At 41.7% G+C, this 26,760-nt stretch overlaps 1 long non-coding RNA gene across 1 annotated transcript; it reads right to left on the reverse strand.

Annotated features, from left to right (window-relative positions):
- LOC117531326 lies at positions 1-26,760 on the reverse strand. The gene is made up of 3 exons (XR_004566610.1): positions 26,707-26,760; positions 24,342-24,345; positions 1-101 (listed from the first exon to the last, which is right to left on the reverse strand). It is a non-coding gene; the product is annotated as an uncharacterized LOC117531326 (long non-coding RNA).

The following is a 26,760-nucleotide window of genomic DNA, read 5'->3' on the forward strand; positions in this document are numbered from 1 at the left end:
AGGGGTGTAACGATACACAAAAATCACGGTTCGATACGTACCTCGGTTTTGAGGTCATGGTTTGGCTCACTTTCGGTACAGTATGAGAACAAATTGCAAAACTGAAATTTGCTTGTTGTTTAAACCAACAATTTATTGTAACACTATACAACCAGGAAAATAAAATAATTGCAAAGTGCTGCCTAGTAATAAGTTAAATAAAATGTTCTCAAATAAACAATAAATGTATGAAATATTATAAGAAAATAAATTCCTAGTAAACAGCTTTTAACAAAACCTTTCCACAAGTAAAGTGCAGCACAATGGTTCCAGCATAAAGCCCTGTTCAATTTTATTCAACCTTCAAATTTTTTGCCAGAAAAAAATAACTTGTCCAAAACTGTCACACTCTATAAGGAATTTTTTAAGAGAATTAATGTTAAAGAATCCCTTTATTTTGGTACAATTTATTTCTCAATGTAAATGTAAACACTCAATGTAAACACACGCAACGCGAACTCACCCATGAACAGCCGTTTACTGAACCGAACATCCCATACCGAAACGGTTCAATACAAATACATATATCCTTACACCCTTATTATATACACCCTAGTGATGAGCTATAGATTAGAAACAGGTGTGTAGAAAGCTCCAGAACAGGGTGTGGCCCAGACAGTGTGCACAGCCCACCACCAAGCACCAAGACAGACCGACAAGAGAGATAAGGACAGAAAAAGCCCAAGTAGGAAAAACCCAGCAAGAGATCTCACACACTGAAAAACAATGAAAACTAAACTAAGCAAAACTAAACAGAACAAAACACGATACAAAAAGTCCAGATCATGACAAGAACAAACAATATCTGATTTTCCAATATGTTCTATAAACTATATAACTCTATAACTTGTGTGTGAGTTTCTGACCAGGAGCAGACAATGTCTGATTTTTCAGATTTCAGATTTCTTGAAGAATCTCTCATACTGTTCCCTTAGGTTTGACAGAGATGCAACCGTTTTGTTGCTAGACAGTACAATACTTGTGGAATATAATGACTATAGCATGAGCGATGATACTTGGTATCATAAGCAAAGAGAACAGGATGTGCAACCATTCCTTGGTAGATGACGACATATTCTCTGGCTGATGCTGCTTTCAACACCTTCTCTCTACTGGCATCTCCAGAGCTAGTGAACACCTGTGTGAGCTTCTCAGCTCGTTTGGAGGATGAGCCACAGATGAAACAATGGCTACAGTTGTTAAACTGTGACAATGATTACAGGTCCCTAATGAGTCTGGCAGGAGGGTCACTGTTTGATGAGCAGCTAGTGGTAGCTTCTGATGCTTTTCCAGCATATTTTAAGTTAGATTTACTAGTATATGTACAAGCCTTATGAAAAAATACAATATACTTTCTTGCGAGAATTTGATCTTTGATTGGTAAAATTCTCTGGGGGGACATCATCTCCATGTACCTCACAGGCTTGAAGTAGGGACAGTAGGCCAGTTTGTGATCAGTTTTTGATGATGAAATTTTTTAGGGCATCAAAAAAAAATAATTCAGGCTTGTTATATTAAAATATCAAAACTTTTGCCTGTTAAAATCACAGTGAGAGAAGTAAGTGTCCCCTTTAGCTGGTCAAATTGATGCCAATGTTTCACTGGACCAAAAACCATCATTTCAGTCTTATCAGATTTTAAAAGTAGGAAATTGCTAGACATCCAGCTTTTCACTGATGCAAGGCAATCTTCTAAGGATTTTATGTGGATGAGATTACCAACAGTTATCAGCATGTATAAATCAGTATCATTAGCATAGCAATGAAAGGCCCAATATGTGCCAAAGGGGTACTATATAAAGGGAAAAAAGCAGGGGGGCTAACACAGATCGTTGTGGAACCACAAATTTCATGTCACTGAGGTTAAAGGTAGTGTTATTGTACAAAACACAGTGAGAACAACTGGTCAGGTATGATGTCAACCATGCAAGGACCCTCCCAGTAATCCTAAAATGATTCTCCAGCCTATCGAGTAGAATATGATGATCCAAGGTATCAAATGCAGCACAAGAATATAACAGCACCAGAACCGCAGTGGTGTCCAAATCCATTGCAAGCAGATCATTCACCACTTTAGTGAGAGCTGTCTCTGTGGAATGAGATTTTCTAAAAGCAGACTGCAGTGGCTGAAAAACATTATTCTCAGCAAGGTGGTCCACAAGCTGCTGTGAAACCACCTTTTCCAGAATTTTAGAGCAAAATGATAGATTTGATTTCAGTCTATAATTTTTCAATACACTAGGGTCAAGATTAGATTTCTTAAGTAATGATTTAATCACTGCAGATATGAAACACTTAGGAACAGATCCAGAAGTTAATGAGAGATTAATAATTTCCAGCACAGTTGGCCCAAGAGTGGGCCACAGGTCCTTAAACAGTTTTGTTGGTACAGGATCAAATAAACAGGTTGTGTTTTTTGTAGACGTTACGGGTTCCATCAGCGTGCCTAGTGAGATCCTATCAAATTCTGTAAATCTATGTAATACCTCAGTAATGACACCCACCTCAATAGCAGGGTGTAGTGGCTGGGTTCATGCATGCTGGGATATGTTTAACCTAATGTCATTGATTTTCTTCTCGAAGTACCCCAAGAAATCTTGTGCTATAAAAGAAGATCAACTTACAGGTGGTTGTCCATGAATAAGTGTCGAACAAGAACTTTGAGTTATGCTTGTTGATGCTTTTGTTGATCAAATCAGAGTAATTGTTATGTATCGACGCGGGTTGAGGAGCGGACCTGCGTCTGACAGAACCCAGCGCTACAAATAACCAGAAAAGCGGTTCCAAAAACAATATATTTATTACACCCGCTGTGCATAAAAAGTGTAAAAACAAAAATAGTGTCCTTCTGGTGGAGTGACTGTTGGCACGCTCTCCAGCGCCCGCAAGGATCAAAGCCCGGCGCTCCTGGACCCACTACCACCGTCAAACACCCCCCAGGTGGACACGACAAACTGACTCTCTGTGAAGCAAAGAAGAGGTGAGGTAAGTCAGCAGTTACAACAATATCTTTCAAAAGACACACGCTATCAGCAACACATTCAGGTCTGTATCTTTTTTAACTTTATGCAAATGAGCAGCTTCTCACAACAGGTGGAGGATCACTTATCCGCACGCCACAGCAGTGAGAAGCAAGCTGCACAATTCTCATCACAATTCAAGTATACTGTGTAACAAAACACCAAGTTACTATCAACAATTAATCAAACACTTAATTACCTTTAATGTGTGCTGACAGCATGTGTCCTCACCCTTCCTTGCTTCACGGGCTCGATGTGTCAAACCCAGGCGCGGTCCTCAGCGTCTCACAAACGAACATCACAAGGTCGAGTTCCCGGCAGTTCTGCTTGAATCACACATGACTTAAATGCAGAACGCCATCCAATTATCTGCTTCAGCTGAAAGTCTTTAAGGTTGCATGTGAGCACCATTCACAGGTGCTACACATGATGTTGATGAGGGTGAGGACTCTTCAGCCAGCACCTTCTCCACAGACAAATCAGTTTCCATGCCACCTGAAGAGCAAATAAAAGAAAAGAACACCAAAATATCCAGCCACACCCCCCAACACACAACAGTACCCCCCCATCAACGGGAAGCCTCCCGGTGACCGAACAGACCAGGCCCGAGAACAGCACCTCCCTCCGGGGTCCACGTCAGGAAGCAGACAGGACCACGCTCCTAAGGTCCACCACAGACAGCAGAACAGGCACCGCAGCTGGAAGGCCGGCTGGAATCAACAAAAGCCCCAAAACATTCCCCAGTACAATTCAACACACAGAAAAAAACATAAAACCCACCCAAAACCTCCCCAGGGGACCGTCCCATCAAACCCCGGGAAGAAAAGAAAAACTCCCAAACGCAAAAACCCAACACAGCCCCACAAACACAATACAAACGTAAATGCATAAAAGAAAAATAACAAACAACCCCCCCAGAATGACCTGCAGAGCCCAACCCCCCCCAGAAGGCCTTCATCGCCAGTTCCAGGAGGAACATCCAGAACCATAATCCCACAAAGGTCCCCAGGTGTACATGGAGCAAACGGCGCCCCCCAGAGGACCGTACCATCAACCCCAGGAGGTACCCTCCCCACAACCCCGGAACCCCAGACCCGGTCACACTTGGCTAGTTGGCCCCAAGCCAATTCCCCCCCAGAGGACCGTCCCATCAACCCTGGAGGTGGAACCCGGAAGGAAACAGAACAAAATCAAAAATCAACCCCCGGAGGACTACCAAAAACAACCCCGGGGGGATATAAAATGACCGTAAACCCTGTTACCCTCCCCGGCACCCCGAAAGACCCCGGGTCCCTCCCAGAGCCCCTCGGCGGCTCAACTTTGGCGAACGGCTCAAAACATTAAGCCGGAGAAGGGAACAGGAAAAAACTAACCCAGCTCCAACCCCAAGGCGCAGCAGAGAACCGGAAATACGTCCGGTGCCCCAACTCGACCATACCCCAGCCTCTCGGGAGGGGTGGAACTACCGAAATGGCAAACGGCAACAGATCGGCCCACTCCTCCGACTGAGGTAAGTCTCCGCTGCACCACACCCCGGCAACATCAATGACGAACGGTACAAAGGCTCACCGAGGCTGGAGTGGAACCGGGCCCTAACCAAACCAAGAAAAACGCCTCTAACACCCCCCCCTAGGTGCAGAGGTCTTCTGAGAATGCTCAGCGTGACCAACCTGCACCACCCCACAACCCACAAGACAAACGGTCTTGGGGCAAGTGAGGTTGGGGTTAGGGATGTAGAGAAATAAAAAACAACAAAATAAAACGACCCAACAACCCAAACAGAAAATACCTAAAAACACATAAAAAATTAACAATTAAGTGAGCCCAGGCGGACTTCTAACCGCCTAACAATCACTCCACCAGATACGCCTCTGACTCCCCATACAATTATAACCCCTATTTAAAGAAAACAAAACATTTACCCGTGCTAGATTTTTTTTTTTTTTTATGTGTGTTATTTTGCCTGTCTCAGAACACTTGGAGATACATCACCATTATTTCTCTTGACGCTTACATGTCGGGGCAATACAGTAATCTCTGCTGGTCCGAGCTGCATGGGCTCGTCAACAGGAGGAGCCAGAGGTCCCATCGGAGGAGCTTCAGTGGGGCGAAGAAGAGGCGGCCCAGATCTGTGTCGGGGAAAGCCCCGAGACGAAAAAACCCTCTCTGATGGGCGTCCTCTCTCGCGTCCACGCTCCTTCATCCGATCATCTAGACGAATCACCAACGATATTAGCTCATCTAAATCGTTTGGCTCGTCACGGACTGCCGGTTCGTCTTTTAATGACTCATTTAACCCATCTACAAACATTCCTTGTAAAGCTGCGGTGCTCCAACCTGACTGAGCAGAAACCAGAGAACATTGCATCACCGCACAAGGCTCCGGACAACAAACAATCGGTTCGGACACCGAATCTCTGGGTGACGGAGTTATCTGCACTAGTATCGATGATGCCGCAGCTGGAGCAGCAGGAAGCGGAACGGCTTGCGCTGCAAGCTCCGTAACACAGGCGTCTGTTTGTTTAATTTGGTTTGCGAGATGCTGTAATTGCTCCCATATTTTCTCCAAGTGTTCTTGAACTTTTTCGGCAAAAGGAACCGCTTCTGCCGCTGGGTCCATTATGGAATGGCCGGGAACTACTGTTATGTGTCGATGCGAGTTGAGGAACGGACCTGCGTCAGACAGAACCCAGCGCTAAAAATAACCAGAAAGCGGTTCCAACAACAGAAACAATTTATTTTTCACCTGTGCATAATAATGTGTACAAAACTGAAACAACGTCCTTCTGGTGGAGTGACTGTTGGCACGCTCTCCAGCGCCCGCAAGGATCAAAGCCTGGCGCTCCTGGACCCACTACCACCGCCAAACACCCCCCAGGTGGACACGACAAACTGACTCTCTGTGAAGCAAAGAAGAGGTGAGGTAAGTCAGCAGTTACAACAATATCTTTCAAAAGACACACGCTATCAGCAACACATTCAGGTCTGTATCTTTTTTAACTTTATGCAAATGAGCAGCTTCTCACAACAGGTGGAGGATCACTTATCCGCACGCCACAGCAGTGAGAAGCAAGCTGCACAATTCTCATCACAATTCAAGTATACTGTGTAACAAAACACCAAGTTACTATCAACAATTAATCAAACAATTACCTTTAATGTGTGCTGACAGCATGTGTCCTCACCCTTCCTTGCTTCACGGGCTCGATGTGTCAAACCCAGGCGCGGTCCTCAGCGTCTCACAAACGAACATCACAAGGTCGAGTTCCCGGCAGTTCTGCTTGAATCACACATGACCTAAATGCACAACGCCATCCAATTATCTGCTTCAGCTGAAAGTCTTTAAGGTTGCATGTGAGCACCATTCACAGGTGCTACACATGATGTTGATGAGGGTGAGGACTCTTCAGCCAGCACCTTCTCCACAGACAAATCAGTTTCCATGCCACCTGAAGAGCAAAGAAAAGAAAAGAACGCCAAAATATCCAGCCACACCCCCCAACACACAACAGTAATAGGCCTGCTTTGTAGCTAGCATTGCATGCTTATAGTCTAAGATAGCATCACGCCACGCGAGGTGGAATACTTCTAATTTTGAACTATGCCATTTCCGTTCTAGGCCTCTAGCTTTATGCATGAGGTCACACAATTAATCATTTGACCAAGGTGACTGTGTTTTGGGGTATTGTGGTGTTAATATAGGTGGTACAATCATGTAGAGTGTAATTTGAGTACTAGCTTTAAAACTATCCACAAGACTGTTTACTGATTGGGCATTTGGCAAATGTGAAGCTAAGATAATAGGCAGTCTAGCTTCGGGTTCAGTCGTAGTTGAGGAGTTGATGCATCACAGCAGTGATGAATAAGGTTGGTGTTCCACTAAACATGGCAGTGAAACTGTAACCCTAATAAGTGAGTGATCAGAGACCACTGATGCAAGAGGCATGATGTCAATATTCATGACAGCAATACCACATGTGAGAAACAAATCCAAGGTATTTCCACTAATGTGCGATGAATGTTGAAGTCACCAATAAACAGAATGTTATGTGCACTAGTCAACAAGTTAGAGATGAACTCACCAAATTCATCTAAGAATTCAGAATATGGGCCTGGGGGCCTATATACAGTGACAAAGTAATATGGCCGATCTTTATTCTTCTAACCTTGGCAATATGTAGTATTTTGGGCAGAGTGGAGAATCAGATGTTCAACTGAATTATATGGCAGAAATGTGATCTTTTTTGACAGAGTTGATTTTTTGGAAATTCAATGTTAAAAATAGGGACTTTTCCAATGTTCCATGATTTTTCCAGACTTTACCCTTTGACCTACTCACTCATACTCACTCATCTTCAACCACTTATCCAAGATCGGGCCTTGGGTCAACAGCTCCAGCAGGGGCTTACCTTTCCTGGGCCACATTACCACCTCTTACTGAGGAATCACGAGGCGTTCCCAGGCCAGTGTGGAGATATAATCTCTCCACCTAGTCCTTGGTCTTCCCCAGAGTCTCCTCCCAGATGGACATGCCTGGGAAGGTGCCCAGGAGGCCTCCTTACCAGATGCCCGACCACCTCAACTGGCTCTCATCATGAAGGAGCAGCAGCTCTACTCTGAGCTCTCCAAGGATGACCGAGCTTTTCACATTATCTCTAAGAGAGACACCAGCCACCCTCCTGAGGAAGCCCATTTCGGCCACTTGTACCCGCGATCTAGTACTTTTGGTCATGACCCAACCATAATGACTATAGGTGAGAGTAGGAATGAAGATTGACCAGTAGATTGAGAACTTCGCCTTTTGGCTCAGCTCCTTTTTTGTCACAAGCGTATTGCCAAGTGAATGCAACACCATCCCTACTGCACTAATTTTTTTTTTCCCAATTCCATGCTTCATTGTCCCCTCACTCGGAGGTACTTGACCCAGAGATACTTGAACTCCTTCACATGGGGCAAGACTGCATTCCCAACCTGGACTAGGCAATCCATCAGGTTCCTGCTGAGAATCATGGCCTCAGATTTCAAGGTGCTGATCCTCATCCCAGCTGCTTCACACTTGGCTGCAAACCGACCCACTGAGTATTGGAGATCACAGGCCGATGAAGCCAACAGGACCATATCATCTGCAAAAAGCAGTGACGAGACCCTGAGCCCACCAAACTTGAAACCCTCCTCCCCCCAACTGTGCCTGTCCATGAATATCACAAACAGGATTGGTGACAAGGCGCAACCCTTGCAGAGGCCAACACCTACCGGAAACGAGTCCAACTTACTGCCGAGCACCCAAACACAGCTCTTGCTTTGTGAGTGCAGAGATTGGCCTTGAGAAGGGACCTCCTCACTCCATACTCTGCCAGGACCTCTCACAGTATCTCCCGATCACATGCCTTCTCCAAGTCCACAAAACACATGCAGACTGGATGGGCATACTCCTAGCCACCCTTGAGGATCCTTGTGAGAGTGAAGAGCTGGTCAGTTGTTATAAGACCAGGATGGAACCCGCATTGTTCTTCTACAGTGAGAGGTTCAACTATTGGTGGAAACCCTCCTTTCCAGCACCCTGGAGTAGACTTTATCAGGGAGGTTGAGTAGTGTGATGCCCCTGTAATTGGCACACACTCTCTGGTCCCCTTTTTTGTATTTTAATTCATCCCTTTGTGCACTATTTACCAGTTAATCCTTGTTCTGGTCTTCTTTCTTGTGATTTTCTGGCTAATTGTGTGTTGTTTTATCCAGAGACTCTTCCATATTATTTAATTTGTGTTTTACCTCAATTCAGTTGTGGTGTTTTGGGACTCATTTTGACTCTCATCTTCTGCTGAAATAAATGTCTTTATTTTGTATATTACTAGCTGAGGTTCCATTATAGATTTGTAAAAAACCTATGCTGTAGTTTCAGAATGTCAACAAAGCACAATTGTGAAATCAGAGCATTTTCAGTAACTGCTAGGTTTTGTCCTCATGCAATAACTGTCATTGTAATAGTCTTGGCAAAGGAAGAGTAAGGGCCCCTTCACACATAACAAAAATGAGGTGGATTGGGGCACAAAGGAGGATTTGAATGGCACTCATGAAAAATCTCGAACACCTCGTACAGATGTCACCACATCCATTCTGGCATGCCTTTTTTAATCCAATATTGCCATGACGCTATTATCTTTCAACATTGAGCAAACTTCTCTTCTCTTTGTACCATGATTGTGGAATGTCAAAAAGGGGGAGGGGGAGCAGTATTTCTGTTCTGCATGAAATAAGATATTTTCTAATAACATGGAAAAACTACTGCAACAAAACTTTTTTTGCCATAATTACTCGTTGCTTTTGTTGTTTTTTTCAAAATACACGTGTTTCTATGAAGTATATTTTTAATTTGCTACTTCAAATTGCAAAGTGAATGTCTCTGTGCCTATGAGTGGGTTCGTTTTTGGCCTCTTGTCAACCACACCAAAGATCACGGTGGAAATGAACCCATGAGCTACCAGCTGCAAGGCAGTAATGCCAAAACCTGCTCATCCAGATCCCCAAAATGGAACTTTATGTATTCCATTCCAGGATTAACATGTTCATTAGTCTTTGAACACAGGCACAAACATGATCTGATTGGTAAATTATAATCCAAGTGAAAATAACACTAAGGGCAAAAAAATAAGGAAAACCTTTGCAGAAACTGAAAGATACAGTTGTATCAGGCAGGAGAAAAGTGCAGAAAAATTCAATTCAAGATATTTAATATTTTGGCTTCATCAAATCAGGACCTTCAGTGTGCACTGGGGCAGTTTGCAGCCGAGTGTGAAGCGTCCGGGATGAAAATCAGCACCTCCAAATCCGAGGCCATGGTTCTCGACCGGAAAAAGGTGCTTTGCCCTCTTCAGGTCGGTGGAGTGTCCTTGCCTCAAGTGGAGGAGTTTAAGTATCTTGGGGTCTTGTTCACGAGTGAGGGACGGATGGAGCGTGAGATCGATAGATGGATCGGTGCAGCATCTGCAGTGATGCGGTCGCTGAATAGGACCGCCATGGTGAAGAGAGAGCTGAGTAGGGGGGCAAAGCTCTCAATTTACCGATCAATCTACGTTCCGATCCTCACCTATGGTCATGAGATTTGGCTCATGACCGAAAGAACGAGATCGCGAGTACAAGTGGCCGAGATGAGTTTCCTCCGCAGGGTGGCTGGGCGCTCCCTTAGAGATAGGGTGAGGAGCTTGGTCACTTGGGAGGAGCTCGGAGTCGAGCCGCTGCTCTTCCATGTCGAAAGGAGTCAGTTGAGGTGGCTCAGGCATCTTTTCCGGATGCCCACTGGACGCCTCGCTGGAGAGGTGTTCCGGGCACGTCCCATTGGGAGGCGGCCCCGGGGAAGACCCAGGACACGCTGGAGGGACTACATCTCTTGGCTGGCTTGGGAACTCCTTGGGGTTTCCCGGAGGAGCTGGGGGAGGTGTGTGTGGATTGGGAGGTCTGGGTGGCTTTGCTTGAGCTGCTGCCCCCGCGACCCGACTCCGGATAAAGCGGAAGTAAATGGATGGATGGATGGATGGATATTTTATGAGCCCCAAATCAAAACAGGCCCTTTACAGTGTTTGTAAAGTCTAACCTGACCAACCCAGGGATCATGGTAGATGTATATCTGCCTCATGTAGACAAGTGGCTGCTTCTTGATCATAAATGTACACATATTTACCTATGGACTATGTGTGTTACTGGAGGATTCCAGTAGATGGCGCACTAGAGTACACGCACCATGTAGAATTTCACGTTGTAAACAATAACAAAATTTGACTGATCTCTTCCAACTGTTCTGACAAGTAAATTTGTTTCTATGCAACAGCAACGACACATGGTATAGATGTGTGGTAAATTCAGAATTGTTCACACAACTTAAAAATTTTCACCACTTGACATTGCTGCTGCTCATCTTGATGCTGCCCCTCCAGGTCAGGTGGGTATATTGCATCTTGTGGATGTGTCAAGGTAATTTCTGAGAACATGCACAACTAACACCCCAAAACATGCCAGGCAGCTTTGTGCAGATGCAAACGCGTAGTTAAAAGCAAATGTGTTTGTGGCCTGAGCAGCCGTGGAGGAGAGAGGGTTGAGGTAACGCGGTGATGAATGAGGTGAGTGCTGGCTTTGGAGGACCAACCTCTCTTTGCTCCTCTCGCCAGCCCTTTCTGTCAGTGTTAGTACTGCTCCCCACGGCCCACTGGTGACATGGCATTTAATAGACTCCCTGCTGTGAAACAAACTACCTCAATTAATTCCTGCAACTCTGCCCTGGCCTTTCTCTCACACTCGCACCCTCGGGTGTGTGTGAGTGTGTGATTTAAGCCGCCGTTGGTCCAGTCCCCCACAGACACCATAAGCTGCATTAAAGGACAGAGCCGATACTGACTGCTGTTCCATGATCTACTTTTATTCATTATTTCCATTCAGTGGATACATTCACCCCGCTGACTTTCTTATGAAACCATTTTTCTGCATTCTTTTACTGAGCCCTCTGAAATGGTGTGGGTGAGGTGGGCTCTTGACTGTGGTGGGGTTTCATTAAATAGAATTATGAGTGAAATCACTTCTTGGCTTCCATGCAAGAAAAACAGACCAGGCCACATGTGGACAAAGACCATAACTGGCCAGAGGAAAATAATAATATGCAAGGAACACACCTTAAAATGACCCAGTTTTATTTGGCAAAGGCTATTCACCCAGCCATTGGGCAGATAAATATAACGTCTTACCTTATTCACCCAACCGTGATCATGTATTTGACACTTTTTGTGCATCTAAACTATGTTTTTTATGCCACTTTTTAAAGCTCTATTGTGGTGTGAAAAGTGGGTATATTTGACACATTTAACGGCGCTGTCTTTAATTACTGCGAAAATAGATGAAAGTAGACAAACTTCATAAGTAAGTTTTGAACGGAAGCCTGTTAACGATGATGAAACAGTTTGAACCCATTCTGCGTGCATCAGCGTGTCAGGAAGGACATCCGGAGTAAACGTGAGTCAAATCAACATGCAGATCCACTTTGGCTCTGCTGTAGTGACTTGGAGTGACAAAAAAAGTGAGCAGCTGAAGGGACAAGTCAACATAACGTATGTCAATTAAAAACACACCTCCTTCACCAGATTGTCCTGTGCTTGACGTTTTGGTGTATTTGTAGGTTTTGTCTATATTTTTCTGCTGAGTCAGCTGATTGCTGCTTTATTTCTTCTCTTCATGTGTGTGTGTGTGTGTGTGTGTGTGTGTGTGTGTGTGTGTGTGTGTGTGTGTGTGTGTGTGTGTGTGTGTGTGTGTGTGCCTCTGTCCACTCACCTGTTCATCGTGAATAATCACACACCTGTCTCCTGTTAAACTGGTCTTCACAGTATATTTCCTGCGGGGTATTTCTTCACTTATTGCTCCATTTGGGTTTAGTTCCTCACAGTTTCATCCATCCTTTCAGCTCTGCACCTTCTTGTCTCATTTCTTGTCATGTTCATCATTTTCTATCAGATTTCTGTTTGTAAATAAATGTATTTTTTAGTAAGTCTTTCTGTCAGTCTGTATCACTTCCTCTTCCTTCTTTTTCTTGTTGTCTGTCTCTGTCTTTCTATTGATTGTTTGGCACAGAAGCAGGAAATGGAGCATGTTTTTGGCTGTCAAAAAAATCTTCCATGGATGTCACGCACCACCCTCATTTCGCCTCATACCGTGTTGATCCGTCTTGATTAGTGGTGATCCTTAATAGAGCGTGACAGCGTTCTTCTATGACTTGCACAGAATTAAAACCTGTTGCAACACATTCAGTTTCATTGTGGCAGTATGCTGAAGGACCGTGAGGCCAAGTCAGCTAAAAGTCTCATTCCAATGCTCCTCAGCGTGCACCTGCTTGTGCCTGATGTTTGGGAAACCGAGCAAGACAAGAGCCACGTGGATTCACACATCTGGCTCTCTCCATCTCCTCGTCCTCTCTGCGGCACTCCATGGCACAGAGCCCAACTAAAGCATGCAGTCACAAAGTTCTTCTGCTGTGGCTTTTGAGGTGCAAACTGGAGCAATCTGAATTGTTCAAGCAACTGACGGTTGGATGAATATGGGTGTGTGTGTGTGGAGACAATTCGCCTCATTCACAATGTGACAGAACTTAACGATGCACTGTTTCGCGTGATAGCGCGTAGCAACGTGGAACATTATTCTTGACAGTGCATAATGGTTCCTGATAATTCTCCAGCAACACGTGCCATTAATCATAATGCATGGTAACAGGTTGAAGCAGTTCCTGAGGACACTTGACACCTCTGCCTCAAATCATCACATTCATGATCAGCGGCCAAGAATGTATACTTCGTGGCATTCGTGACGTGGTGTCATGTAAACGCAGCATTAGGTAACTCCTGCTTAAATGACTGTCTGCCACATCACTGCTTTAGCTTATTATTTTGTTGACAATACAACCTGTTCAAACAGTCCTAAGTTGCAGTTCTCTGCACTGGGTCATTGACCAGGTACTTTACAGGGGTTTTGCACAGGTTTTGATAACTTGAAAGGGTTGTGTTAATTCTACTTTATTTTTATTTTTTAATGGAAATTGAAATATGTAGATGTCTGTGGCAGCATTGTGAGGACTACATATGATAAACAGTTCATTATACACAGATTATAAATTAGAGTTATTTTTACTGCAGTAACATGTCCAGCTATGTTTCCTTAGCGTAATACACTGTGACATATATTCAGGGTTTTTTTTTTTTTGGGGGGGGGGGGGGGGGGGGGGTTTCTTTGTTTTTTACTTTAATAATTCAAAAATACTAATAGCCCAATTTCATAGCCTTAAGAGTGTGCATATCATGAATGCTTGGTCTTGTTGGATTTGTGAGAATCTACTGAATCTACTGGTACCTTGTTTCCCATGTAACAGTAAGAAATATACTCAAAACGTGGATTAATCTTTTTAGTCACATAGCACTACTATTATTTTGAACACTACTGTATTAAGGTGTCATCACACTGTGATGAACTGAGTAAACTGATTAGTAATGGATTGAAATAATTTGTGTGGTGGCAAAAATCACCTAATCTGTGGCCCTGATCTGATGGAATGAGTGAAATAGTTAGCTGTTGTTATTTGGGATATTTTATGTACTTTATTAATTCAATTGCAAGAAATTTTCTAACATACAGTGCATCTGGAAAGCATTCACAGTGCTTCACTTTTTCCACAATTTTATTATGTTACAGCCTTACTCCAAAATGGATAAATTCATTGTTTTGCTCAAAATTCTACACACAATAGCCCATAATGACAATGTGAAAAAAGTTTTTTTTTTTTTAAGATTTTTCCAAAATAAAACACAAAGAAATCACATGTACACCCTTTTCCATGAAGCCCAAAATTGAGCTCAGGTGCCTCCTGTTTCCACTGATCATTCTTGAGATGTTTCTACAGCTTAATTGGAGTCTACCTGGGGTAAATTCAGTTGATTGGACATGATTTGGAAAGGCACACACCTGTCTACATTTAACATCCCACAGTGGACAGTGCATGTCAGAGCACAAACCAAGCATGAAGTCTGTAGACCTCAGAGACAAGATTGTCTTGAGGCACAAGTCTTGGGAAGTGTACAGAAACATTTCTGCTGATTTGAAGGTCCCAATGAGCACAGTTGCCCTCATCATCTGTAAATGGAAACAAACATCTTTCGATCCACCAGGAGGTCTCCTCCTAGAGCTGGCCACCCATCTAAACTGAGCGATCGGGGGACAAGGGCCTTAGTGAGAGAGGTGACCAAGAACCCGGTGGTCAGTCTGTCAGAGCTCCAGCATTCTTCTGATGGTTGTCCTTCCAGAAGGACAACCATCTCTGCAGCAATCCACCAGTCAAACTTGTATAGTAGAGTGGCCAGACGGAAGCCACTCCTTAGTAAAAGGCATATGGCAGCCCATCTGGAGTTTGCCAAAAGGCACCTGTAGGACTCTCAGACCATGAGAAACAAAATTGTCTGTGACGCATGGTGGTGGCAGCATCATGCTGTGGGTATGTTTTTCGGCAGCAGGAACTGGGAGACTAGTCAGGATTGAGGGAAAGATGAATGCAGCAATGTACAGACACATCCTGGATGAAAACCTGCTCCAGAGTGCTCTTGACCTCAGACTGTGGCAACGGGTCATCTTTCAGAAGGACAATGACCCTAAGCACACAGCCAAGATATCAAAGGAGTGGCTTCAGGACAACTCTGTGAATGTCATTGAGTGGCCCAGCCAGAGCCCAGACCTGAATTTGATTCAAAATCTCTGGAGAGATCTGAAAATGGCTGTGCACCAACGCTCCCCATCCAACCTGATAGAGCTTGAGAGGTGCTGCAAAGAGGAAAACTGCCCAAAGGAAGGTGCACCAAGCTTGTTGCACCATATTGAAGAAGGTGCACCAAAATGTATTGAGCAAAGGTTGTGAATACTTATGTACATGTGATTTCTTAGTTTTATTTTATTTTTATTTTTATTTATTTTTTGTTTTGTTTTCATGTGTGGTACTGTAAAGATGTGGTACTGTAATATGTCACATGTGGTACTATAAAGATAATTTTGAGGGAAAAATAAATTTACTCCATTTTGGAATAAGGGTGTAACATAACAAAATGTGGAAAAAGTGAATCGCTGTGAATACTTTCCAGATGCACGGTATATATTATGTATTTTTGTTTTGGAGTGTTTAATTTGGATTAGAATGGATTTATACCTGTTGGGGAAAGTGTAGTGACACGGACCCACAACAGGCGGCGCAAATGAATGGTCAATAGATGAGCCAAAAGGTAACAATTTAATGTTGTGAATGTGCACAACGATTATACAGACAATCACAGAATCTGATAGCAGTCAGTACACCAAGGTGACGTGTGGGCAGGCCCGAGGATAGAAGACGTCTGTCCTGAGAGCCGAAACCACACGATTTCCACCGCCACAGAACCTGGTGAATACTGGAGCCGCCAAGTCCCGAATTCCCAGGTGATCACCATCCCCGACTGTCGGATCTGGTACTGCTGGCGAGGAGCACAAACAGTGAGATGTGGGTGTGTGCACACCCAGTAACAAAAACAGTCAGAAGGTGGAAAGTCACCTCCACCTCTAATCACACACTCGTGCAGCTCCTGTTAAACCACTTATCTGGTTTGGGTGTGAAGCGAAGCCGTCGCTGTTCACACCAAACGCCAATCCAGCAGATAAGGCAACACCCACAGGAAAACGGCTGCAAAAGAGTTCAGACTATTATTTAGTTTTAAGTCAGCAGAGAAATTACCTTCACAGGTAGATGATATCTCGGCAGCGAGGTGGAGATGACGTCCGGCTTTTATGGAGTGGATTGATGAAGTGGAGATGGGTGACAGCTGTCATGAGTTGATGAGTGACAGCTGTCAACCCTGGCTGTGTCCGTGGCGGCAGCGCCCTCTCGTGCCTGAAGCCCGCACTTCAGGCAGGGCGCCCTCTGGTGGTGGGCCAGCAGTACCTCCTCTTCTGGTGGCCCACACAACAATACCCAGGGATTGTGCAATTAGTAGAAGTAATAGTAGTAGTAATAATATTCTAAAGATGATGCAAAGTTGAGAAGAAAACCTTGGCTATATTCAAAAAATGTGATTCTGATTTGAGATCAGTGTGTCATATCAGTACGTCTGGTGTTCTGTGTGTAGTTTGTAAACCAAAGAGAAAAATGATGTGTAACACATACACACAAAGTACCATCCACAAAGTGTCACTGCAGTGAGAAAACATCACATCACAACGGAGATCCCAAAGAACTATAAGACGGTAGTATGTCATTATGCTGTCAGTCGCTGACAGTTTAACTACTGCTCTGCTCACGTACCCATATATTCCCAGCCTGACTGATCTGCAGACTTCTCTCCAGCTGTAAATCAGGCAGGTCCAGTTAGGCTGACTGGCAGTATTTCTCCATGCTGTGATGGCTTCATTAGGGTTACAATGCCTGCCAGTGGTAGCCCCTGGTGCTAAGTGCTAATCACAGGACTGACCTTGGCTGGACTGTGGACACAGTGATGTGTGGATGTACTGTTTGAGGGGGAGTTACTGCAGGAGAGGCTCAGTTGGCAGTCATGTTGGCACTGACATGCATGTGGGCTGAGGAGGCTTTGATGGCTTTCTGAGCCAGGAAAATAGCATGAGATGATATTGTCTTTTCACAGATCCTTTGATCAATGCTTTGTCTTTGAGATCGGATCAGGACAATCAAACCTGTTGTAAAACATTTTGAACTGGTTTACCTCCTCTATGCTTTTGCACTGGACTTCTGATAGCAGTCTCACCACATTTAACCAATTTTAACTCACCATCATGTCATCTTCACAGAATGTGGACCCCATTGCAGAGGACAGACATCATTCTGTGATATTCTGCAGTTTATTATAAAACCTGAAATTAGAACACAAAATCAGGTGACAGTTCACATTAAGAACAGGATTTCGAAGGCAGAAGATTAAACTAAAAGTGCAGATTAAACTCACCACACTGACCCAGTAATCTGGCAGCAGTCTTTCAGAGATTCTGCAAGATGACAAACAACGCATAGGATAAAAAATTAATGTACTCAAAAACAGTCTAAAAATAAAAGTACTTGTCCAACAAACAGGAGTAGGATGGTTATTGGTGCATAACCAACCTGGTTTCACAGCAAGTCATGCTTCAGCAGCACGAAATATATTGTGACGAAAAGTGCCTCATTTTCGTCACAGCAGCACAAATTCATTCTTATTCGTTCCGTGATGGCTGCACGAAATTAAAAGTGAAGCGGGGGGGGGGGGGGGTCGGGGTGGTTATGGTTAGGGTGGGGGGAAGGAGTAAGATTAGGAATAGTGAGTTTAAAAAGCTCCATAATGAAAATTTGCCTCATTTTGTCACGGGAGCACGAAAAAAAAAAACATGAGACTGGGCTGGTATAACAAAGGTCAGCAAAAAAAAAAAAAGGCAGTCCAAAAAATATCAGTAACAGCATGTGTAAATCACAACAATCATCAAAATACTCAGAAGAGATTCAAATACAGAATAATGACATTCCAGCAGAAACACACATAAGGACAGACATTGAGAATAATATTCTGTTGGACCACAGGGAGATAATCACATAATGGAAATCATTCATTCTAATCCAATTACATTTTTTTCTGCAAATCGGATTGGTTAGTCTTTTGAGATTTCAGGGCATAAAATATTGTGTGGATGGTGGCAAAATATTCGACCGTTTCACATTTGATGTATTACTGTGCGCCCTGACTGCGTGCGCTGCTACGCAGATGTCAATAACGGCGCTGTCACCTGAGAGCGAGAGAAAGTGGCGGAGCGACGACTATGCCAAAATGGATTAATTGAAGCTACCATACCATACTGATGTGGATTCTGCTCACAGAATTTCCAGTTTGGCATGACGATGCTGTTGTGATGGTAAGCTTTGACGAGCGACCACGCCCTTTGTCTGCATAACAGTTTTGTCAAACGACATTATTATGCGGATTAAGATGTAGCCTTCAGTGGTAGACATAGATCTGTGCAAATGTTGGAACTGGATTAGAATGGGAATAACCTCCTTGTGTGTGATGATTTGCGGATGTTAATGCTGGATTATGGTCACAAATAGCCGTTTTATAACGTGTTGCTAGTCAAACTCAATTTGCAACCATAAAATCCAGCAGGGTTATTCCCTAATTATAGTCGGCTAGATGAAAATACTTGAGGCACAGTGAAAATGTGGAATGGCACCAAGATGACAGAAGTGTGAGTGAGGGAACTCAAATCACATTTTTGCAAAATGAACAATCCGATTCTGGGTGTGTTTTGTTACATCTGTAACACTACATAATGTTTGGCTGCACACTGCAGACTGCTATCCCCACTGTGCATCTTCACTCCCTCTGGTCAATTTTCACCCCCTACAAGAAAATTGCTCCCCCCAAAAAGAACGTGCTTACAGGGTTTAGCTGTCAAGTGAGAGGACTTATTCAGCAAAATGAGCCAGTAGGCTCATTTTACAGTAACCTGTAAAATCACTAAACTATGAGATCACATCTAAAACATGGTCACAGAAGATGGTGCGGAATAAAAGTTATGTCAAAGAGAAATAATGTGGAGAGACTGAGCAGGGTTGTAGCAGCTCCTTTCAACTGCTGTGTGTGTGTGTGTGTGTGTGTGTGTGTGTGTGTGTGTGTGTGTGTGTGTGTGTGTGTGTGTGTGTGTGTGTGTGTGTGTGTGTGTGTGTGTGTGTGCAATATTATTCCACAGTTGTAAATAATTCTCATTTTACATTTTACTTTGGTCCACATTTTATTTAGTTGTACATATATTTAAATAATTTATTGTTAAAAATCACTATCCTTTATTTGGCTAACAATTACTCACACCTTGGAAAAGCACCTTTTAGAGTTGCACTCAAATCTCGTTGCAATGCAAATTACAATGACAATAAAGGCGATTCTGATTCTGATTCTTGAGGTTTAATAATATGTGGCTGTATTGTGGTTCACTCATGCTTCAGACACATGGTGTGAGTGTATCCAGTAACACTCTAGTATGTGAAAGTAGATTGAGGCTGAGTGAGAGATTAAAGTGACACTCCACCTTTTTGTTTGTTTTTTGCTGCCACTGCATTCGCCCTATTGACGTATCCCATAATCCCTTGCACACAAGAGAGTCACTGCAGTCAAACAACATAGAGAATCCACATGATGACAATTGTAAATGAATATTATACTACAAAAATGTAATTTTTTATGCTTTTCATCACGTTAATAAGAGACTGCTGCATGATACCCTGAAAACTTGCTAAAACAATTATAACAAATAATCCGTGTCTGTTACGTTTAATCTGTGTTGAATTTGATAAACGCAAACCGACTTTCAGACTATTATATATATTAGTCTGGAACAAAGAGGACAAACAGTGTTGTAAAGAACAATAATCAAGATGTTAAAGGGCAAACTTCACTTTCCCCCAGAACGACATGATCAGGAAGCGAGTGTAGCTCACAGCAGCTCCCATTGAAAATAACGGAGAGACAGCCTGTGATTCTCACATTTACATAAAACAAACCCAATAATAACGTCTATAAACCCAGAGAATATATTCATGAGAGTTTTGGGCACAATATAAAAAATAGTTTTATGTTGCGATGTTAATGGTGTTGTCCGTGTGCTGCGGTTAAAGTGCAGCGTGATCAGAGCGTCTCCATGCAGTTCTCAATGTTACTGAGATCTCGCAGCACGGCGACCTCTCCGAAGTTTTGCGGGATTTGAAATGTCAATAGGGCAAATGTTCATGGGTGGGTACTACATCTCTACTAAATAATACTATACTATTAAACAAAAACTAAACTGAGACTGAAGTAACTAAAGGGACCACAAGTAAAAGAATACAAATGCATTACAATGAGCAAGAACGAAAAAACAAACTACAGGCCGGACAGGAACAAAGACAAAACTAAATACAGTAGTGTTCAGAATAATAGTAGTGCTATGTGACTAAAAAGATTAATCCAGGTTTTGAGTATATTTCTTATTGTTACATGGGAAACAAGGTACCAGTAGATTCAGTAGATTCTCACAAATCCAACAAGACCAAGCATTCATGATATGCACACTCTTAAGGCTATGAAATTGGGCTATTAGTAAAAAAAAAAAAAGTAGAAAAGGGGGTGTTCACAATAATAGTAGTGTGGCGTTCAGTCAGTGAGTTTGTCAATTTTGTGGAACAAACAGGTGTGAATCAGGTGTCCCCTATGTAAGGATGAAGCCAGCACCTGTTCAACATGCTTTTCTCTTTGAAAGCCTGAGGAAAATGGGACGTTCAAGACATTGTTCAGAAGAACAGCGTAGCGTTTGATTAAAAAGTTGATTGGAGAGGGGAAAACTTATACGCAGGTGCAAAAAATTATAGGCTGTTCATCTACAATGATCTCCAATGCTTTAAAATGGATGAAAAACCCAGAGATGTGTGGAAGAAAATGGAAAACAACCATCAAAATGAATAGAAGAATAACCAGAATGGCCAAGGCTCACCCATTGATCAGCTCCAGGATGATCAAAGACAGTCTGGAGTTACCTGTAAGTGCTGTGACAGTTAGGAGACACCTGTGTGAAGCTAATTTATTTGCAAGAATCCCCCGTAAAGTCCCTCTGTTAAATAAAAGACATGCAGAAGAGGTTACAATTTGCCAAAGAACACATCAACTGGCCTAAAGAGAAATGGAGGAATATATTGTGGACCGATGAGAGTAAAATTTTTCTTTTTGGGTCCAAGGGCCGCAGACAGTTTGTGAGAAGACCCCCAAACTCTGAATTCAAGCCACAGTTCACAGTGAGGACAGTGAAACATGGTGGTGCAAGCATCATGATATGGGCATGTTTCTCCTACTATGGTGTTGGGCCTATATATCGCATACCAGGTATCATGGATCAGTTTGGATATGTCAGAATACTTGAAGAGGTCATGTTGCCTTATGCTGAAGAGGACATGCCCTTGAAATGGGTGTTTCAACAAGACAATGACCCCAAGCACACTAGCAAACAAGCAAAATCTTGGTTCCAAACCAACAAAATTAATGCCTCGCAGATGTGGAGAAATCATGAAAAGCTGTGGTTGTACAACTAAATACTAGTTTAGTGATTCACAGGATTGCTAAAAAAAACAGTTTGAACATAACAGTTTTGAGTTTGTAGCGTCAACAGCAGATGCTACTATTATTGTGAACACCCCCTTTTCTACTTTTTTTTTTTTGCTAATAGCCCAATTTCATAGCTTTAAGAGTGTGCATATCATGAATGCTTGGTCTTGTTGGATTTGTGAGAATCTACTGGATCTACTGGTACCTTGTTTCCTATGTAACAATAAGAAATATACTCAAAACCTGGATTAATCTTTTTAGTCACATAGCACTACTATTATTCTGAACACTACTGTACATGGCAACCAGGTGATACAAAGAAAATAAATTAAACACAACTAATGATAAACAGAGCATAACCGAGATGATAAAACACAGAAGGTAAAGATAAACAGAAACCACAGACAGAATAATCAAAAACAGAAGCAAGGCAAGACGATAAAATCATGACCAGGGCCCTGAATGGGCCGAACAAGTGGACATGGTATAGAGTCAAGTCTGAAAGCTGAAGTAAACAAATTTTAATTATCTTCTCACCAGAATGTTGGAATTGAAAATATTGATGATGAACAACTCTAAGAAACATGCTGAAGAAAAAGTATCAAATGTATATGCAAACAGGTCCTCATAGGATTTAAGTACAAAACGAACACGCGGGCTGAAAGTGAGATATTGTAACACACGGCAGCCTCAAATGAATAGATTCAGTCTGCTCGCCTCCTCTTTTCTCATCCAGTTGAAGTCAAGTGGCATTTCAATTTGAAAATTACTTCCTGGCCCTTTGTGAATGAACAGAATTACACAGAAAAGCACTGATTGATACTTTCTGAACACAATGGTTCTCATGGAGCGGACCTGCTGGCCTCTTCTCTTTTCACTGCCTATTCAGTTGAGACATTAAAGAGGTTTAACGCTGACTGAACGAGAAGTGAGTGTAAATAAGGCTGTGCCAGCGCATGTGGAACACACAGCCACACTGAGTTTGTTTTCTCAGACTTATCGTCCTCACAGATTGACAAGACAGCCAATCACGTCTTTCAACTTGATTTTTGTGTTCGCTCTCTCTGAACTGTAACCACTTCAATCATGTATCTGCTGAAAACAGGTAGCTGCATGTAAGTCTGCGGAGAGTTACTGGCTCATTTAGCCACACCCACTGAATGGTCTGTTTCTAAGGCAAACACAGTTTCACGCTCATCCATGGTAGATACGATTTAACTTCACTGCACAGTTACAGACACAACAGCTACAGATGTACAGCAGATATAAGTTAAAACAATATTTAATAAAATTTGACATTTAGTCAAATATCTCCAAAGGGGCACCACCTGCTTAGAAGCAGGAAACAATGTTTAATATTCATCAGTTCTGGTTCTAGATACGATTGATTAAACATCTGTATTTAACTGGACACAAGACAAACAACTGGTGTAATATTTAAAAATTGGTAAAACTTTATATTTATTGCACGCTATAAAACATTAGTAAAGCATTTATAAAGTGTAAGTAAATGCTTAAATAACTACTTGTAAAACATTTACAAAGCATTCTTTTTTACTTGTAAAACATTTACAAAGCATTGGTAAGAACATGAATAGATGGCTTAATTATTAATAACAAAATATGTAATGTCTTTATAAAATATTTATAAATGATTTTTAATTCTCTATAGACCATTTAAGAATCCCACAATAACGACTTCTCTCTGCACCTATTATTTGTTCATCATATTTGTCTTCTGTTCTTTTAGCTGCTACCTGCTTTCTGCTCTCTAATACTCTCCTCTTTTCCTTTTTAGCTCTCTCAAATACTTTACCTCTGGTTAAGGAGGTCCTCATATTGAGTTTTTTCCCGGTGACATTTATTTTATTTAATTATTATTTATTTATTTGTTTATTTATTATTCCTTATTTTTATTTTATTTTATTCAATTTCTTAATTTTAATTTTTAGCATCCAATCATTTTATTAATTAAATTTCTTAATTTTAAGCACCTAGTCGTTTCTAGGAATATAAACCTATTGTTTTTTCAAACCAAATAAGATGTCATTTTACTTACCTCACCAACAAATGGCTGCAACACCAAGTGCAAATGATACTATATCACCAACAGATGGCAGCAGCTCACACAATTGTTCATCAAATTAAAATGATGAGGAAGATGTCCTATGACACGTCCTGTTTCTGTTCTCACTGTCAACGTGTGTCCGAGGAGAAAAATTTAAATGAAAAACTGGTTTGAACCATTTTTTGGACCATATGGACTAATGTTGCTTAATCACTGGCGTTCACACGCACACTTCCAGCGGACACTTCACTGAAAAAATGGTTAATCGGCTATGTGCGTAAGTGTTAGCTAAAGCTAGGCTAAAGCTGCATTTGCTAGCTGTTGTCGTACCAAATCTAACTGCTTAACGTATTTTAAGGTTGAAAATCATCAAGGGGACACTTTGTTTCTGTCCGAGAGGCTATCCGCTTGATTGATGTGAATTTATATTGTCAGATATAAAAGCCTCATTAATTTTTAATATCATTTAACTGAATAACGGCTATCGCTTAGTGGCTAATGGCGACCCATTCTGAACCCACGTTTAGCTATCAGTTAGCAACTAATAGCAGTGCAATTGCTCGCAAATTGACACCACCTTACTTTAACATTTCACGACAAATGAACCCGCACTCGTCTAATACCGCCGTACCAATTCCTCAAAACAAAAAATGCACTGATAAGTATTTATGAATGGATATATAAAAGTGAATTGGTCAACTGTTGGTGACTCTGCGTAACATATATAAATAGCATCTACAAATGAGTTATAAAGCAAATTTAACCATCGCTTTAGTTAAGCTCACACCAAATACTTTACTAACAGCTTGTAAAGGCTTTATAATAGTATTTTTAAGTTTACTAATTTGTTGATAAGCGTTTATAAATGGACATATAAAAGTGAATTGGTCAACTGTTTGAGATTGTGATTAAAATATATATTAAGCAAATGAGGTATAAAACAAATTTAATCACCACAAGGATGTTACAAATGCTTAACTAATGCTCAGTTAAGGCTTATTTGTATGTTGAAAGAAGAATTTGTACATAGATAAAGTCTTTAAACTGATAGTGATGGGGAAAGAGACTTGAGATTTGTACATTATTAACAAATGATGCATAAAGTATTGAGGAATAAGGATAAGTAGTTTGCAATTTTTCAAATGTTATAACTGATACATTGAGTATCAGCTAATGGTTTATTTATGCTTCGTAAAGCCTTAATAATTTGTGAGGAAAAATGTAAATACAATAAAAATATGATTTGTAAAGTATTTATATCACTCATGAATAGTGTCTGATTTTATGTTTTTAAATGATGAACTATTAATGATCAACTTTTCTTAAACGGTTCGGGGCTGTGAAATGAAAACTGTGAAATCCAAGGAAAATTTGCAGGGGTTCTGGGGGGCACAGGCCCCCAGGAGCTGGGGTCTCGGGCCCCGTGGGATCCCAGAAACCAAATCAATTTTTTTAATCTAATGATACATTTTCAACACCTCCTGCTACAAAAGTCTCAAAATTAGTGCATATTTAAATGACCCTGTATTCAACCTTTCATTTGAACCAGCAGGTGATCATGTTGAAATAACAGAATATGACGTGGAAGTAGGACCTGGAATGATTTTCCTTTTAAGTGTAACCCAAATTATGCATTAACTCAGAACAATTAAACTACAAGAAATTCATGAAGACTGAAAAGACTGTTACAGCATTTCAAAAACCACAGCTAAAGCTTGGAGAATATTTTGAAAATCATGGTAAAATATCAATAACATACATTATAGTAAAAAGCCACATATTCTTGTGTAAATTCCTGTAAATCCACTCAAAGCCACAGTGTATTTTTACCATAAAAAAGTCTACATTAATAAAAACTTATTTTCATTCTTGTGTAAATTCATGTAAATCCATTCAAAGCCACAGTCTTTTTTTTCCCAATGAAAGAAAGTCTAGATTAATGAAAAAAGTCACATAATCTTGTCTAAAATCCTGTTTGAACAGCACAATGTTTATTTTCCAGAGAGAAAATTTCTTACCGTGTTTCCTGAGAGCACAGTTCACTTTTCCGGTTTCTTTTATCTTTCAGATGTGTTGATGAAGCCAGCGACAATTCCACAGATTCTTGTCCTTATCAGACTTTTTCAAACCGTCTTTCTCACCATCTTCTCTCTGTCCGACATCGGTCCGTGACACAGACGGGCTGCACGTCTTCTTTTAAAAACTTTAGAGCTCTAAAGGTTTGTGATGTCCACATGCTACGTTCAGCTTTAGCTTCGCGCAAGAGACACACAGCATCGCTGCAACAACCAGCCAGTCTCACTTTACGACAACTGTCGCAACAGCCATGCTTTTTTTCTCCTCAAAACTCAGCGAATCTGAGGACACTGATTTGTATCTATAAGACACAGATCAGTGTCCGAGGACTGCCACAGTCTGATAAAACTTGCACGATGTCGTAAAAAAAGAACACTTTGCGATAGACATTTTAACACTGGAACTCCCAAGGACCTGCCAAATGGCAGTTATACCTTTAAATCCCAAGGCGCTGCCAAATGGCACTCCCTAGATTTACATCTCAACGACCCCCTTTCATGAGCTAATACACAGTAGCACCTTATTCAGCTTGCGCATTTGTCCTCTTTGTGTCAGCAAAATAAAAAATAGTTTCAGTTGCATTTGTAAGAAGTAACTCTAAAGACAGAACCCAAGTACATAAGAAAAAACAGATGTTTAGTTATAAAGAATAAAATAAACTTTTCAACTTTATCAGATTCTTTGACCATAAAGACATACCCATAGCTTTAGGAATGATATTTGTACCACTATTACTTCAATAGTTATTATGCTAATGTTTTGTTATTTCTATATTCTTATTATTTCTGTTGTTACCAAGTGACATTTGACCTAGTTTGTCTGAATGCACCTGGCACTGCCACATCTCCTTTCTGTGAACTTGTTACAAAAAACACAACACTTAGTAGAAGAAATTTAGATTCAAGATTCAAAGCTTTATT

Source organism: Thalassophryne amazonica, chromosome 18, assembly GCF_902500255.1.
Source record: "Thalassophryne amazonica chromosome 18, fThaAma1.1, whole genome shotgun sequence".
NCBI classification, from domain to species: domain Eukaryota; kingdom Metazoa; phylum Chordata; class Actinopteri; order Batrachoidiformes; family Batrachoididae; genus Thalassophryne; species Thalassophryne amazonica.